Source organism: Chiloscyllium punctatum, chromosome 25 (genome assembly GCF_047496795.1).
Source record: "Chiloscyllium punctatum isolate Juve2018m chromosome 25, sChiPun1.3, whole genome shotgun sequence".
Lineage (NCBI taxonomy): Eukaryota > Metazoa > Chordata > Chondrichthyes > Orectolobiformes > Hemiscylliidae > Chiloscyllium > Chiloscyllium punctatum.
In genome coordinates this window covers 85,395,607-85,411,377 of record NC_092763.1, presented here as the reverse complement: position 1 = coordinate 85,411,377, position 15,771 = coordinate 85,395,607, and positions in this window count along the sequence as shown.

The window sequence follows — 15,771 nt, the reverse complement described above, 5'->3', positions numbered from 1 at the left end:
CAACATTACAGCACAGTAAAACCATAACATTTCACCACAGTAGCACAACAGCATGACAGCACAGTAACAGAGACCACAGTAACACAACAGCATGACGGCACAGTAACAGAGTAATATTACAGCAAAGTAATGCAGCAACATTACAGGACAGTAACACCGTAATGTTACAGCACAGTAACAGAATAACATTGCAGCATAGTAACACAGCAATGTCACAGCACCCTAACACAGTATTATTACTGCACAGTAACATAGTAACATGACAGCATGGAAACACAGCAGCATTACAGCACAATAACACAGTCACATTACAGCACAGTAACATTGTAACATTGCACCACAGTAACATAGTAACATTACAGCATAGTAACACAGCAGCACTACAGCACAATGACACAGTCACATTACAACAAAGTAACACAGAACAGTACAACACAGTAACCCAGCAACATTACAGCACAGTAACATTGTAAAGTTACTGCATAGTAACACAGTAACAGTACAGCACAGTAACATAGTCACATTCCAGCACAGTAACACAGCAACATTGCAGTACAGTAACACAGTAATATTACAGAATAGTATCACAGTAATATTATAGCACAGAAACACAGCAACATTACAGCATAGTAACACAGTAACATTATAGCACAGCAGCATAGTAACCTTATAGCACAGTAACACATGACGGTACAGCAACATTACGGCACAGTAACATTAAAGCATAGTAACACTGTAACATTACAGCACGGTAACACACAAACTTTACAGCACAGTAACACTGCAACATTAAAGCACAGTAACACAGTAACATTACTGCACAATAACATAGTAACATTGCAACACAGTAACACAGTAATGTTAAAGCACAATAATACAGTAACATTATTGCACAGTAACACAGTATCATTACAGCACAGTAACACAGCAACATTACAGCACAGTAACACTGTAACATTACAGCACAGTAACACAGTAACATCACTGCACAGTAACATAGTAACATTACAGCACAGTAACATAGCAATGTTAAAGAACAATAACATAGTAACATTATGACACCGAAACATAGTAATATTACAGCACAGTAACACAACAACACAGTAACACAGTAATGTTAAAGCACAATAATACAGTAACATTATTGCACAGTAACACAGTATCATTACAGCACAGTAACACAGCAACATTACAGCACAGTAACACTGTAACATTACAGCACAGTAACACTGTAACATTACAGCACAGTAACACAGTAACATCACTGCACAGTAACATAGTAACATTACAGCACAGTAACATAGCAATGTTAAAGAACAATAACATAGTAACATTATGACACCGAAACATAGTAATATTACAGCACAGTAACACAACAACATTACTGCACCATAATGTAGTAACATTACAGCATTGTAACACAGTAACCTTCCAACACAGTAACACAGTAACATTGCTGCACAGTAACACAGCAATGTTACAGCACCGTAACACAGTAACATAGTAACATGACAGCATGATAACACAGTAATGTTACAGCACCGTAACACAGTAACATTACATCACAGTAACATAGTAACATTACAGCATAGTAACACAGCAGGATTACAGCACAATAACACTGTCACATTACAACAATGTAACACATAACAGTACTACATAGTAACACAGCAATGTTACAGCACCCTAACACCGTAACATTACTGCACAGTAACATGGTAGCATTATGGCATGGTAGCACATTAACTTCACAGCACAGTATCACTGCAACATTAAAGCACAGTAACGCAGTAACATTACTGAACAGAAACATAATAACATTAGAGTATAGTAACACAATAATATTACAGCAACATTACAGCACAGTAACGCAGTTACATTACAGCACAGTAACATTGTAACATTACAGCATAGAAACACAGTAACAGTGACACAGATACATTAGAGCACAGTAACATAGCAATATTACAGTATAGTAACACAGTAATATTACAGAATAGAAATACAGTAATATTACAGCACAGTAACACAGCAACATTACTGCACAGTAACATAGTAACATTACAGCGCAGTAATACAGCAACCTTACTGCACAGTAACATAGTAACATTACAGCATAGTAACACAGTTACATCACAGCACATTGACATTGCAATGTCACAGCATACTAACATTACAGCACAGTAACATTTTGCAGCATAGTATCAAAGAAACATTTCAGCACAGTAACACAGTAACATTATAACACAGTAACACAGTAACATTACAGCACAGTAACACAGTAATGTTACAGCATTGTAATACAGCAACATTTCAACAAAGTAACACATGACAGTACAGCAACATTACAGCAGAGTAACATTACAGCACAGTAACACAGTAACGTTACAGCACAGTGACATAGCAGCATTACAGCACAACACCTCAGTAACATTAAAACCAAGTAACACATAAAATTACAGCACAGTAACACAGCAACATTTCAGCACAGTAACACAGTAACATTATAACACAGTAACACAGCAACATTACAGCACAGTAACATACTCATATTACAGCACAGTAACATTGTAACATTACAGCAGAGTTGTTGAGGTGGCACAGTGGGTCAGTGGTTAACACGGCTGACTCACAGCACCAGAGTCCCAGGTTCAATTCAAGCCTTGGGTGACTGTCTGTGTGGAGTTTGCACACTCTCCCTGTGTCTGCGTGGGTTTCATCTGGGTGCTCTGGTGTCCTCCCACATTACAGCATAGTAACACAGCAACATTACGGCATAGTAACACAGTAACATTACAGCACAGTAACACAACAAAATTACAGCATAGTAACGCAATAATATTATAGCACAGTAACACAGCAACATTACAGCATAGTAACACAGCAAGATTACAGCACAGTAACACAACAAAATTACAGCATAGTAACACAGTAACATTACAGCACAGTAACACAGCAACATTACAGAATAGTAAAACAGTAACATTACAGCACAGTAACACAGCAATGTTACAGCATAGTAACACAACAAAATTACAACATAATAACACAGTAACATTACAGCACAGTAATGCAGTAACATTGGAGCAAAATAACACACCATTGTTACAGCACAGTAACACAGCAACGTTACAGCATAGTAATATAGTAACATTATAGCACAGTAACACAGTAACATTACTGCACAGTAACACAGCAACATTACAGCATAGTAACACAGTAACATTACAGCATCGTTACAGTACAGTAACACAGTAACATTACAGCATAGTAACACAGTAACATTACAGCACAGTAACACAGTAACATTACAGCATATTAACACAGCATCATTACAGCACAGTAACATAGTAATGTTACAGCACAGTAATGCAGTAACATTACAGCACAGTAACACAGTAATATTACAGCATAGTAACACAGCAATGTTACAGCATAGTAACACAGTAACATTACAGCACAGTAATATAGTAAAATTATATCATGGTTACACAGAAACTTTACAGCACAGTAACACTGCAACATTGCAACACAGCAACATTACAGCACCCTAACACAGCAACATTACTATGCAGTAACATAGTAACATTATAACATGGTAACACAGAAACTTTACAGCACAGTAACACTGCAACATTAAATCACAGTAACACAGTAACATCACTGCACAGTAACATAGTAACATTATAGCACAGGAACAATGTTAAAGCATAATAACACAGTAATATTGAAGCATAGTAACACAGCAGCATTACAGCACAATAACACAGTCACATTACACCAAAGTAACACATAACAGTACATCACAGTAACTCATTAATATTACATCACAGTAACACAGTCTTTTTACAGCATAGTATCATAGGAACATTACAGCACAGTAACACAGCAAAATTACAGCACAGTAATGCAGTAACATTACAGCACAGTAATACAACAACATTACAATACCCTAATACAGTAACTTTACTGCACAGTAACATAGTAACATTACAGCACGGTAACACAGTAACATCACAGTACAGTAACAGAGCAACTTTACAGCATAGTAACATAGCAAACTTACTACACTGTAACATAGTAACATTACAGCATAGTAACATCATAACATTACAGCATAGTAACACATTAATATTACAGCAGAGTAACAGTCATTTTGCAGCACAGTACCACAGCAACATCACAGCATAATAACAGTAACATTACAGCACAGTAACATAGTAACATTATAGCACAGTAACATAGCAACATTTCAACAAAGTAACACATAACTGTACAGCACAGTAATACAGCAACATTACAGCACAGTGACACAGCAACATTACAGCACAGTAACTCATTCATGTCACAGCACAGTAAACCAGCAACCTTACAGCACAGCAACATTACAGCACAGTAAAACCATAACATTTCACCACAGTAGCACAACAGCATGACAGCACAGTAACAGAGACCACAGTAACACAACAGCATGACGGCACAGTAACAGAGTAATATTACAGCAAAGTAATGCAGCAACATTACAGGACAGTAACACCGTAATGTTACAGCACAGTAACAGAATAACATTGCAGCATAGTAACACAGCAATGTCACAGCACCCTAACACAGTATTATTACTGCACAGTAACATAGTAACATGACAGCATGGAAACACAGCAGCATTACAGCACAATAACACAGTCACATTACAGCACAGTAACATTGTAACATTGCACCACAGTAACATAGTAACATTACAGCATAGTAACACAGCAGCACTACAGCACAATGACACAGTCACATTACAACAAAGTAACACAGAACAGTACAACACAGTAACCCAGCAACATTACAGCACAGTAACATTGTAAAGTTACTGCATAGTAACACAGTAACAGTACAGCACAGTAACATAGTCACATTCCAGCACAGTAACACAGCAACATTGCAGTACAGTAACACAGTAATATTACAGAATAGTATCACAGTAATATTATAGCACAGAAACACAGCAACATTACAGCATAGTAACACAGTAACATTATAGCACAGCAGCATAGTAACCTTATAGCACAGTAACACATGACGGTACAGCAACATTACGGCACAGTAACATTAAAGCATAGTAACACTGTAACATTACAGCACGGTAACACACAAACTTTACAGCACAGTAACACTGCAACATTAAAGCACAGTAACACAGTAACATTACTGCACAATAACATAGTAACATTGCAACACAGTAACACAGTAATGTTAAAGCACAATAATACAGTAACATTATTGCACAGTAACACAGTATCATTACAGCACAGTAACACAGCAACATTACAGCACAGTAACACTGTAACATTACAGCACAGTAACACAGTAACATCACTGCACAGTAACATAGTAACATTACAGCACAGTAACATAGCAATGTTAAAGAACAATAACATAGTAACATTATGACACCGAAACATAGTAATATTACAGCACAGTAACACAACAACACAGTAACACAGTAATGTTAAAGCACAATAATACAGTAACATTATTGCACAGTAACACAGTATCATTACAGCACAGTAACACAGCAACATTACAGCACAGTAACACTGTAACATTACAGCACAGTAACACTGTAACATTACAGCACAGTAACACAGTAACATCACTGCACAGTAACATAGTAACATTACAGCACAGTAACATAGCAATGTTAAAGAACAATAACATAGTAACATTATGACACCGAAACATAGTAATATTACAGCACAGTAACACAACAACATTACTGCACCATAATGTAGTAACATTACAGCATTGTAACACAGTAACCTTCCAACACAGTAACACAGTAACATTGCTGCACAGTAACACAGCAATGTTACAGCACCGTAACACAGTAACATAGTAACATGACAGCATGATAACACAGTAATGTTACAGCACCGTAACACAGTAACATTACATCACAGTAACATAGTAACATTACAGCATAGTAACACAGCAGGATTACAGCACAATAACACTGTCACATTACAACAATGTAACACATAACAGTACTACATAGTAACACAGCAATGTTACAGCACCCTAACACCGTAACATTACTGCACAGTAACATGGTAGCATTATGGCATGGTAGCACATTAACTTCACAGCACAGTATCACTGCAACATTAAAGCACAGTAACGCAGTAACATTACTGAACAGAAACATAATAACATTAGAGTATAGTAACACAATAATATTACAGCAACATTACAGCACAGTAACGCAGTTACATTACAGCACAGTAACATTGTAACATTACAGCATAGAAACACAGTAACAGTGACACAGATACATTAGAGCACAGTAACATAGCAATATTACAGTATAGTAACACAGTAATATTACAGAATAGAAATACAGTAATATTACAGCACAGTAACACAGCAACATTACTGCACAGTAACATAGTAACATTACAGCATAGTAACACAGTTACATCACAGCACATTGACATTGCAATGTCACAGCATACTAACATTACAGCACAGTAACATTTTGCAGCATAGTATCAAAGAAACATTTCAGCACAGTAACACAGTAACATTATAACACAGTAACACAGTAACATTACAGCACAGTAACACAGTAATGTTACAGCATTGTAATACAGCAACATTTCAACAAAGTAACACATGACAGTACAGCAACATTACAGCAGAGTAACATTACAGCACAGTAACACAGTAACGTTACAGCACAGTGACATAGCAGCATTACAGCACAACACCTCAGTAACATTAAAACCAAGTAACACATAAAATTACAGCACAGTAACACAGCAACATTTCAGCACAGTAACACAGTAACATTATAACACAGTAACACAGCAACATTACAGCACAGTAACATACTCATATTACAGCACAGTAACATTGTAACATTACAGCAGAGTTGTTGAGGTGGCACAGTGGGTCAGTGGTTAACACGGCTGACTCACAGCACCAGAGTCCCAGGTTCAATTCAAGCCTTGGGTGACTGTCTGTGTGGAGTTTGCACACTCTCCCTGTGTCTGCGTGGGTTTCATCTGGGTGCTCTGGTGTCCTCCCACATTACAGCATAGTAACACAGCAACATTACGGCATAGTAACACAGTAACATTACAGCACAGTAACACAACAAAATTACAGCATAGTAACGCAATAATATTATAGCACAGTAACACAGCAACATTACAGCATAGTAACACAGCAAGATTACAGCACAGTAACACAACAAAATTACAGCATAGTAACACAGTAACATTACAGCACAGAAACACAGCAACATTACAGAATAGTAAAACAGTAACATTACAGCACAGTAACACAGCAATGTTACAGCATAGTAACACAACAAAATTACAACATAATAACACAGTAACATTACAGCACAGTAATGCAGTAACATTGGAGCAAAATAACACACCATTGTTACAGCACAGTAACACAGCAAAATTACTGCACAGTAACACAGCAACGTTACAGCATAGTAATATAATAACATTATAGCACAGTAACACAGTAACATTACTGCACAGTAACACAGCAACATTACAGCATAGTAACACAGTAACATTACAGCATCATTACAGTACAGTAACACAGTAACATTACAGCATAGTAACACAGTAACATTACAGCACAGTAACACAGTAACATTACAGCATATTAACACAGCATCATTACAGCACAGTAACATAGTAATGTTACAGCACAGTAATGCAGTAACATTACAGCACAGTAACACAGTAATATTACAGCATAGTAACACAGCAACGTTACAGCATAGTAACACAGTAGCATTACAGCACAGTAACACAGTAACATTACAGCATCGTTACAGTACAGTAACACAGTAACATTACAGCATAGTAACACAGTAACATTACAGCACAGTAACACAGTAACATTACAGCATCGTTACAGTACAGTAACACAGTAACATTACAGCACAGTAACACAGTAACATTACAGCATATTAACACAGCATCATTACAGCACAGTAACACAGTAATGTTACAGCACAGTAACGCAGTAACATTACAGCATAGTAACACAGTAATATTACAGCATAGTAACACAGCAATGTTACAGCATAGTAACACAGTAACATTACAGAACAGTAATGCAGTAACATTACAGCATATTAACACAGCATCGTTACAGCACAGTACCACATTAACATTACAGCACAGTAAGACAGTAACATTACAGTACAGTAACACAGTCACATTACAGTACAGTAACACAATAACATTACAGTACAGTAACACAGTAACATTACAGTACAGTAATACAGTAACATTACAGCACAGCAACACCATAACATTACAGCACAGTAACACGGTAACATTACAGCACAGTAACACAGTAACAAAACAGCACAGTAACACAGTAACATTACAGCACAGTAACACAGCAACATTACAGCATATTAACGCAGCATCGTTACAGCACAGTAACACAGTAACATTACAGCATATTAACGCAGCATCGTTACAGCACAGTAACACAGTATCATTACAGCACAGTAACACAGCAACATTACAGCACAGTAACACGGTAACATTTTAGCGCAGTAACACAGTAACATTACAGCACAGTAACACAGTAACATTTCAGTACAGTGACATGGTAACATTACAGCACAGTAACATACCAACAGAATCAGGAATACTCCTTGGTTTCACATTAGCCATTGATAATAACATAGTGACATAGTAGCATAGTATCGCATCCATTGATATTGAGTTTTGTTTAGGTTAAGGTTTATTTTGCAATTATAAGTTATAGTTGATAACCTTGGCCCATTGCACACTACTTATTCTCATTGAATGAAATGGCAGGAAAGTCCTGCTCTTGTTTTGGTGAGTTTGCTGTTTATCATGTGTTGCAATGTACAGTACTGATCCGTGATCAAGAATTAGCAATGGGGATCTTTAACAGCTGGTTTAAAAAACTAAAGCTCAAAAAAATTCAAAGCAGTTTTAAGGAGGATTGAAAATGCTTTTTGTTTTTTTTCCTGTTGTCTAGAGGAGAGGTACTAAAATTAGTTTAGAAAAATTACCAAGTCTCCATCTACAGCTGAAATCTCCCAGGACAGGGGCTTGAAATCTCACTGTAGTGCATCACAGAATGATATTTTAACAACTGTTCCCACTTATTCAACATCACATCAATGTTATTTTTAATTCTTGGAATAAGCTGCTAATTTTGGGATTTTGTTTTTGTTTCCCAATGAAATTAGTGAAGGATTGGTGAATAGATTCTGTTTTCATCTTTAATGTGATTCCGTGACACACCCCTCTCTGTTAGAATATCATGGTTTAAAGTCCCGTGTGGAAGCTTGAGCAGATTAGCCAGATAGACAGCTCAGGGTCAGTGCTGAGGAAATGCTGTCGTTCTCTGGCTGAAGATTCAAAGCACAGTCTCAGCTGCTTTTGTGTGTCAGAGCAGAAAGATCCCGTGCATCACTTATGGAAGGTCAGAGAGTTTTCCCTGGTGTTTTAGCCAACAAGAATCCTTCCATCAACACCAGCTTCCCTTTAAACACAGTGATCAGTCTCTGTGGAGAGACCGAGACACTCAGGGCTGTGACTGGTCAAATGTCACGATGAAGGCAGGTAGTGGGAGGTGGGAGAATTTCCTCTCTGTTCTGCCCACATCAAGAGAATTGTAGAAGTCCAAAAGTGCAGAAGGAGGCCATTTGGCCCATCGAGTCTACACAAACCATCAAAGAGCACCCACCCAGACCTCCAGCCCCACCCAGCATCACTGTAATCCTGCATTTCCCATGGCTAATCCACCAAGCCAGCACACTGAGAAATTTAGTGTTGCCAATCCACCCTAACCTGCACATCTCTGGATAGTGGGAGCAAACTGGAGCATCCGGAAGAAACACACACAAACAGGGGAGAATGCACAAACTCCACACAGACAGTCCCCCGAGGCTGGAATCAAACACGGGTCCCTGGTGCTTTGAGGCAACAGTGCTAACCACTGAGCCACCTCGCCACTCCAATGTTGTGAGGGTTATACCTGAAACATTGACTTCTCCACCTCCTGGTGCTGCCTGCCTTGCTGTGTCCCCCAGCCTCCTGCCTGTCCCTCCTGATGCTGCCTGACTTGCTGTGTATCCCCCAGCCTCCTGCCTGTCCCTCCTGATGCTGCCTGCCTTGCTGTGTGTCCCCCAGCCTCCTGCCTGTCCCTCCTGATGCTGCCTGCCTTGCTATGTTCCCCCAGCCTCCTGCCTGTCCCTCCTGATGCTGCCTGCCTTGCTATGTTCCCCCAGCCTCCTGCCTGTCCCTCCTGATGCTGCCTGCCTTGCTATGTTCCCCCAGCCTCCTGCCTGTCCCTCCTGATGCTGCCTGCCTTGCTGTGTATCCCCCAGCCTCCTGCCTGTCCCTCCTGATGCTGCCTGCCTTGCTGTGTGTCCCCCAGCCTCCTGCCTGTCCCTCCTGATGCTGCCTGCCTTGCTATGTTCCCCCAGCCTCCTGCCTGTCCCTCCTGATGCTGCCTGCCTTGCTATGTTCCCCCAGCCTCCTGCCTGTCCCTCCTGATGCTGCCTGGCTTGCTGTGTATCCCCCAGCCTCCTGCCTGTCCCTCCTGATGCTGCCTGACTTGCTGTGTGTCCCCCAGCCTCCTGCCTGTCTATGTTGGATTCCAGAATCTGCAGATTTTTAGTCTCTCTCTTCTAATGTCATGGCTGACATTAGCCAGTCCCTTTAGAAACCTGCATTAATCATTTAATCTCTCAGCCTTCCCTTTTTGACTGAGAACCTGAGATCCAATTGACTTTATTGCTCCTCAGTAATGCCTTAGCCCTCAATTATTTAGCATTGCAAGTGGTCCTCATAGGTTTACTGCAGAGTGATTAAGCTACGATACACAGCTATGCAAAGGAATGTTTTGTTTCTTCTAGACAAAGCCTGTGTGAGTGGGTAATGTAGCCACCTTGGGATGAATGAATGATAGTAGCTAATTGCTACGTTTTAATAACCCTACATTTCCTGTTTGCTTGATTCAAACTAAATTCCTTGCTTTATTGGGATAACAAGCATGTTATTGATTTAGGAGCTTTTAATTTGACCATTCAGCTATTAAATGTGAAGTTGGAGCACATGGCTTTTACCTTTGTTTCCCCATCCAGTGATTTCATTCAATACAGTTGTGCCATTGTACAAGGGACACTGGGAACTTAAACTCCGCTCACAATTTAATACAAATTCTTTTGAAGTCAGTCTGTCCATCAGTCCGTCCGCCAATGGCAATGCCCATTGAGTTCGTCCAAACTGCAGCTGCCCCTCGGTTATTGCCCCAAGACCCACCTGCCCATTCTTCTTCCTTCTTTGGCAGGTCCCTCACATTGAGGGTGTCTCAGACTGTCCCTGGTTTTTTTTAGATTAGATTACTTACAGTGTGGAAACAGGCCCTTCGGCCCAACAAGTCCACACCGCCCCGCCGAAGTGCAACTCACCCATACCCCTACATCTACCCCTTACCTAACACTACGGGCAATTTAGCATGGCCAATTCACCTAACCTGCACATCTTTGAACTGTGGGAGGAAACCGGAGCACCCGGAGGAAACCCACGCAGACACGGGGAGATCGTGCAAACTCCACACAGTCAGTCGCCTGAGGCGGGAATTGAACCCGGGTCTCTGGCGCTGTGAGGCAGCAGTGCTAACCACTGTGCCACTGTGCTGCCCATCTCAGACTGTCCCTCGGAATGAGGGTACATCAGATAATTGCCTTGGATTGAGGATACCTCAGATAGTGCCTCAGATTGAGGGTACATCAGATAATTGTCTTGGATTGAGGATACCTCAGATTGAGGGTACCTCAGACTGTCCCTCAGATTGAGGGCATATCAGACTGTCCCTCAGGCTGAGGATACCTCAGACTGTCCCTCAGATTGAGGGTACATCAGGCTGTCCCTCAGATTGAGGGTACCTCAGACTGTCCCTCAGATTGAGGGTACATCAGACTGTCCCTCAGAATGAGGGTTTCTCAGACTGCCCCTCAGATTGAGGGTACCTCAGACTGTCCCTCAGAGTAAGGGTACCTCAGACTGTCCCTCAGAATAAGGGTACATCAGACTGTCCCTCAGATTGAGGGGTTTCTCAGACTGTCCCTCAGATTGAGGGTACCTCAGACTGTCCCTCAGAATGAGGGTTTTCACAGACTGTCCCTCAGATTGAGGGTACATCAGTCTGTCACTCAGATTGAGGGTACATCAGACTGTCCCTCAGATTGAGGGGTTTCACAGACTGTCCCTCAGACTGAGGGTACATCAGACCATCCCTCGGAATAAGGGTACCTCAGACTGTCCCTCAGATTGAGGGTGCATCAGACTGTCCCTCGGAATGAGGGTACCTCAGACTGTCCCTCAGATTGAGGGCGCATCAGACTGTCACTCAGATTGAGCGTACATCTGACTGTCCCTCGGAATGAAGGTACATCAGACTGTCCCTCAGATTGAGGGTACCTTAGACTGTCCCTCGGAATGAGGGTACCTCAGACTGTCCCTCAGATTGAGGGTTTCTCAGACTGTCCCTCGGATTGAGGGTACATCAGACTGACCCTCGGATTGAGGGTACCTCAGACTGTCCCTCAGATTGAGGGTTTTTCAGACTGTCCCTCGGATTGAGGATACCTCAGACTTTCCCTCAGATTGAGGGTACATCAGACTGTTCCTCAGATTGAGGGTACATCAGACTGTCCCTCAGATTGAGGATACCTCAGACTGTCCCTCAAATTGAGGGTACATCAGACTGTCCCTCAGATTGAGGATACCTCAGACTGTTCCTCAGATTTAGGGTACCTCAGACTGTCCCTCAGAATGAGGGTACCTTAGGCTGTCCCTCAGATTGAGGGTACATCAGACTGTCCCTCAGAATGAGGGTTTCTCAGACTGCCCCTCAGATTGAGGATACCTCAGACTGTTCCTCAGATTGAGGGTACCTCAGACTGTCCCTCAGAATAAGGGCACATCAGACTGTCACTCAGATTGAGGGTACATCAGACCACCCCTCGGAATGAGGGTACCTCAGACTGTCCCTCAGATTGAGGGTACATCAGACTTTCCTTCGGATTGAGGGCACCTCAGACTGAACCTCAGATTGAGGGTACATCAGACTGTCCCTCAAATTGAGGATACCTCAGATTGTTCCTCAGATTGAGGGTACATCAGACTGTCCTTCAGATTGAGGGTACCTCAGACTGTCCCTCATATTGAGGGTACATCAGACTGTCCCTCAGATTGAGGATACCTCAGTGTGTCCCTCAGGATCGATGGCTTTGGGAATGGTGATGAATCCAATGTGTGTGCTCTGGGCCCGGTGGTGCTCGGTTTGAGGTTGTTGTGGTATTTGGAAGTTTGTGTATTTCCTCTGGTGTTCCGATTCTAGCTCTGTGTGTTCCTGGTGTAAGTGTTGATGTTCTCAGGACCTTCCCAAGTGAATGGTCTCCATTGTACAGATAGTGTGGTTGTACAGACATTATACAAGAAGCTGCTCCGTGAGTGGATCCGACGACAGGAGAGTGGATTGTAATAGCCTACCCAATACTGACATCAGCTACAGTCTGTCATGGCAATGACCTTTTAACCTTTATTCACTTTATCCAGGATCCTCCAAAGAATTGTCCTTTTCCTGCATCATCAAGATGAATCACTTCTGGCTAAATATCAGTTTCACCAGGTTTTCATGAGGGTTTCTCTCTATGAGGCCCCTACACTGCAGGTTACCAAGCTCACCTCATTAACGACCAAACCTGCCAACGTGGTCTCCCTTTGTCCAACTCCTGCCCTGTTCCACCACTCACCATTCCATGAGAACAATTCTCCTTGATACTGCTCGGATGTTCCAGAACAGACTGGGTGGGATGGGGTGGGGCCAAGTGGGATCGGGTGGGATGGGGTGGGAGGGGGTGGGATAGGGTGGGATGGGGTGGGATGGGGTCGGGCCAAGTGGGATAGGGTGGGATGGGGTGGGATGGGGTGGGATGGGGTCGGGCCAAGTGGGATCGGGTGGGATGGGGTGGGATGGGGTGGGAGGGGGTGGTACGGGTGGGATGGTGTGGGATAGGGTGGGATAGGGTGGTATGGTGTGGGATGGGGTGAGGCCAAATGGGATAGGATGGGATGCAGTGGGATGGTATGGGATAGGGTGGGATGGGGTGAGGCCAAATGGGATAGGATGGGATGGGGTGGGAGGAGGTGGGATAGGGTGGGATGGGGTGGTACGGGTGGGATGGTGTGGGATAGGGTGGGATGGGGTGGGAAGGGGTGGGATAGGGTGGGATGGGGTGGTACGGGTGGGATGGGGTGGGGCCGAGTGGGATAGGGTGGGATGGGGTGGGATGGGGTGGGGCCGGGTGGGAGGGGGTGGGATTGGGTGCTACAAGGTGAGACATCCTCATCCTCAGGCCCTGCAGAGACGGCCATGACCCTGGACCCTGCCCAGCCCAGATGGAAGTTACGACCTTCCAGCCCCCCACCTCTCCCAGGTCAGGGCACCCTTTACATCTGGAGGAATGCCAAGCATTTTGGGGAGAAAGTCATTGTCCTTCTCCACTTCACCAGGGTCAGTCCCACCAGCTTCTCTCTGATTCTGTTACTGTACCCACCTGGCACCCAGGCTCCCACTCTCCCAACCTCACTATCCCCTGTAATATCCTCCCTCCCTCAAATCCCCTTGAGTCCACTACCGCTGCCTGCTCTCTGTGCTTCCCACTCCCTCAGCCGGGACCGCTCTCCACCTGCACCGACAGTACCAACTGTACCTCCCACTTCCACCTCCACATTCCGGGAGGGATACACCCCCCCAATGGGGTAGGAAATGTCAAAGTTGGACCCTCAGCTGCCTGTCATTCAGCCCCTCAGCCCTGGTGAGGAAAGGATGCTGTGACTCTGACCTCCTCGAGTCACTGACGAGCGTGCCCAAGCCCTTGCACTGGTATCAGAGGCTGCCCTTGTCTGACTGGGCCTGGACCCCCCGAGTGAAGGAGATCTCACTCCATTTGACTGAGGTACCCTGACAACCCACACAGACTCCCTGGCTTTGTGTCTGCACTAAACAGCATAAGCAAGGCAACAGCACTGTGAGGCCGATGTCTCTGGCTAAGGGGGTAAGCTGGAGAAAGAGCAAACAGGGCAGAGTATGGCTGGTGTGAGCACTGTGACAGGAAGGGATGATCCCAGAGATACAGCCTGGGGCAGACCCTGAGCTGGGGTGGGTGGGGGGTGCAGGGGTGTCCCTGAGCACACGCTACCAGTGTTACACTGAGAGTTAACAGGCAGCTCAAGGCACAGCATTGAAGGGCATTGAATCATTCTATAAGTAACCCGCACCCACACTCCAGGTCACTCTGACCCCCATGTCGAGAATTCTCAGTGTCTGGTTTGCTACAGTGGGTGGCAGGGTAGGAAGCTGCCTATTACTAAAGTATAAGCTGCAGTTAATGCAGTTAAAATGGCATACTGAAGAAAGCATACAGTGCGCGTGTCTTCATTGGCCGGGCCATTGAATATAAACGTTGACCTGGTTATGTTCCAGCTGTATAAAACTTTAGTTGGACCACATTTGGAACATTGTGTGCAGTTTTGATCAGCACACTACCAGAAGGATGTGAATGCTTTGGAGGTGGTGTAGAAAAGGTTTATCAGGATGTTGCCTGATCTGGAAGGTTTCAGTTATGAGGAGATGTTGGATAAACTGTTTGTTTTCACTGGAAAGACAGAGGCTGAGGGGTGACCGGAGAGA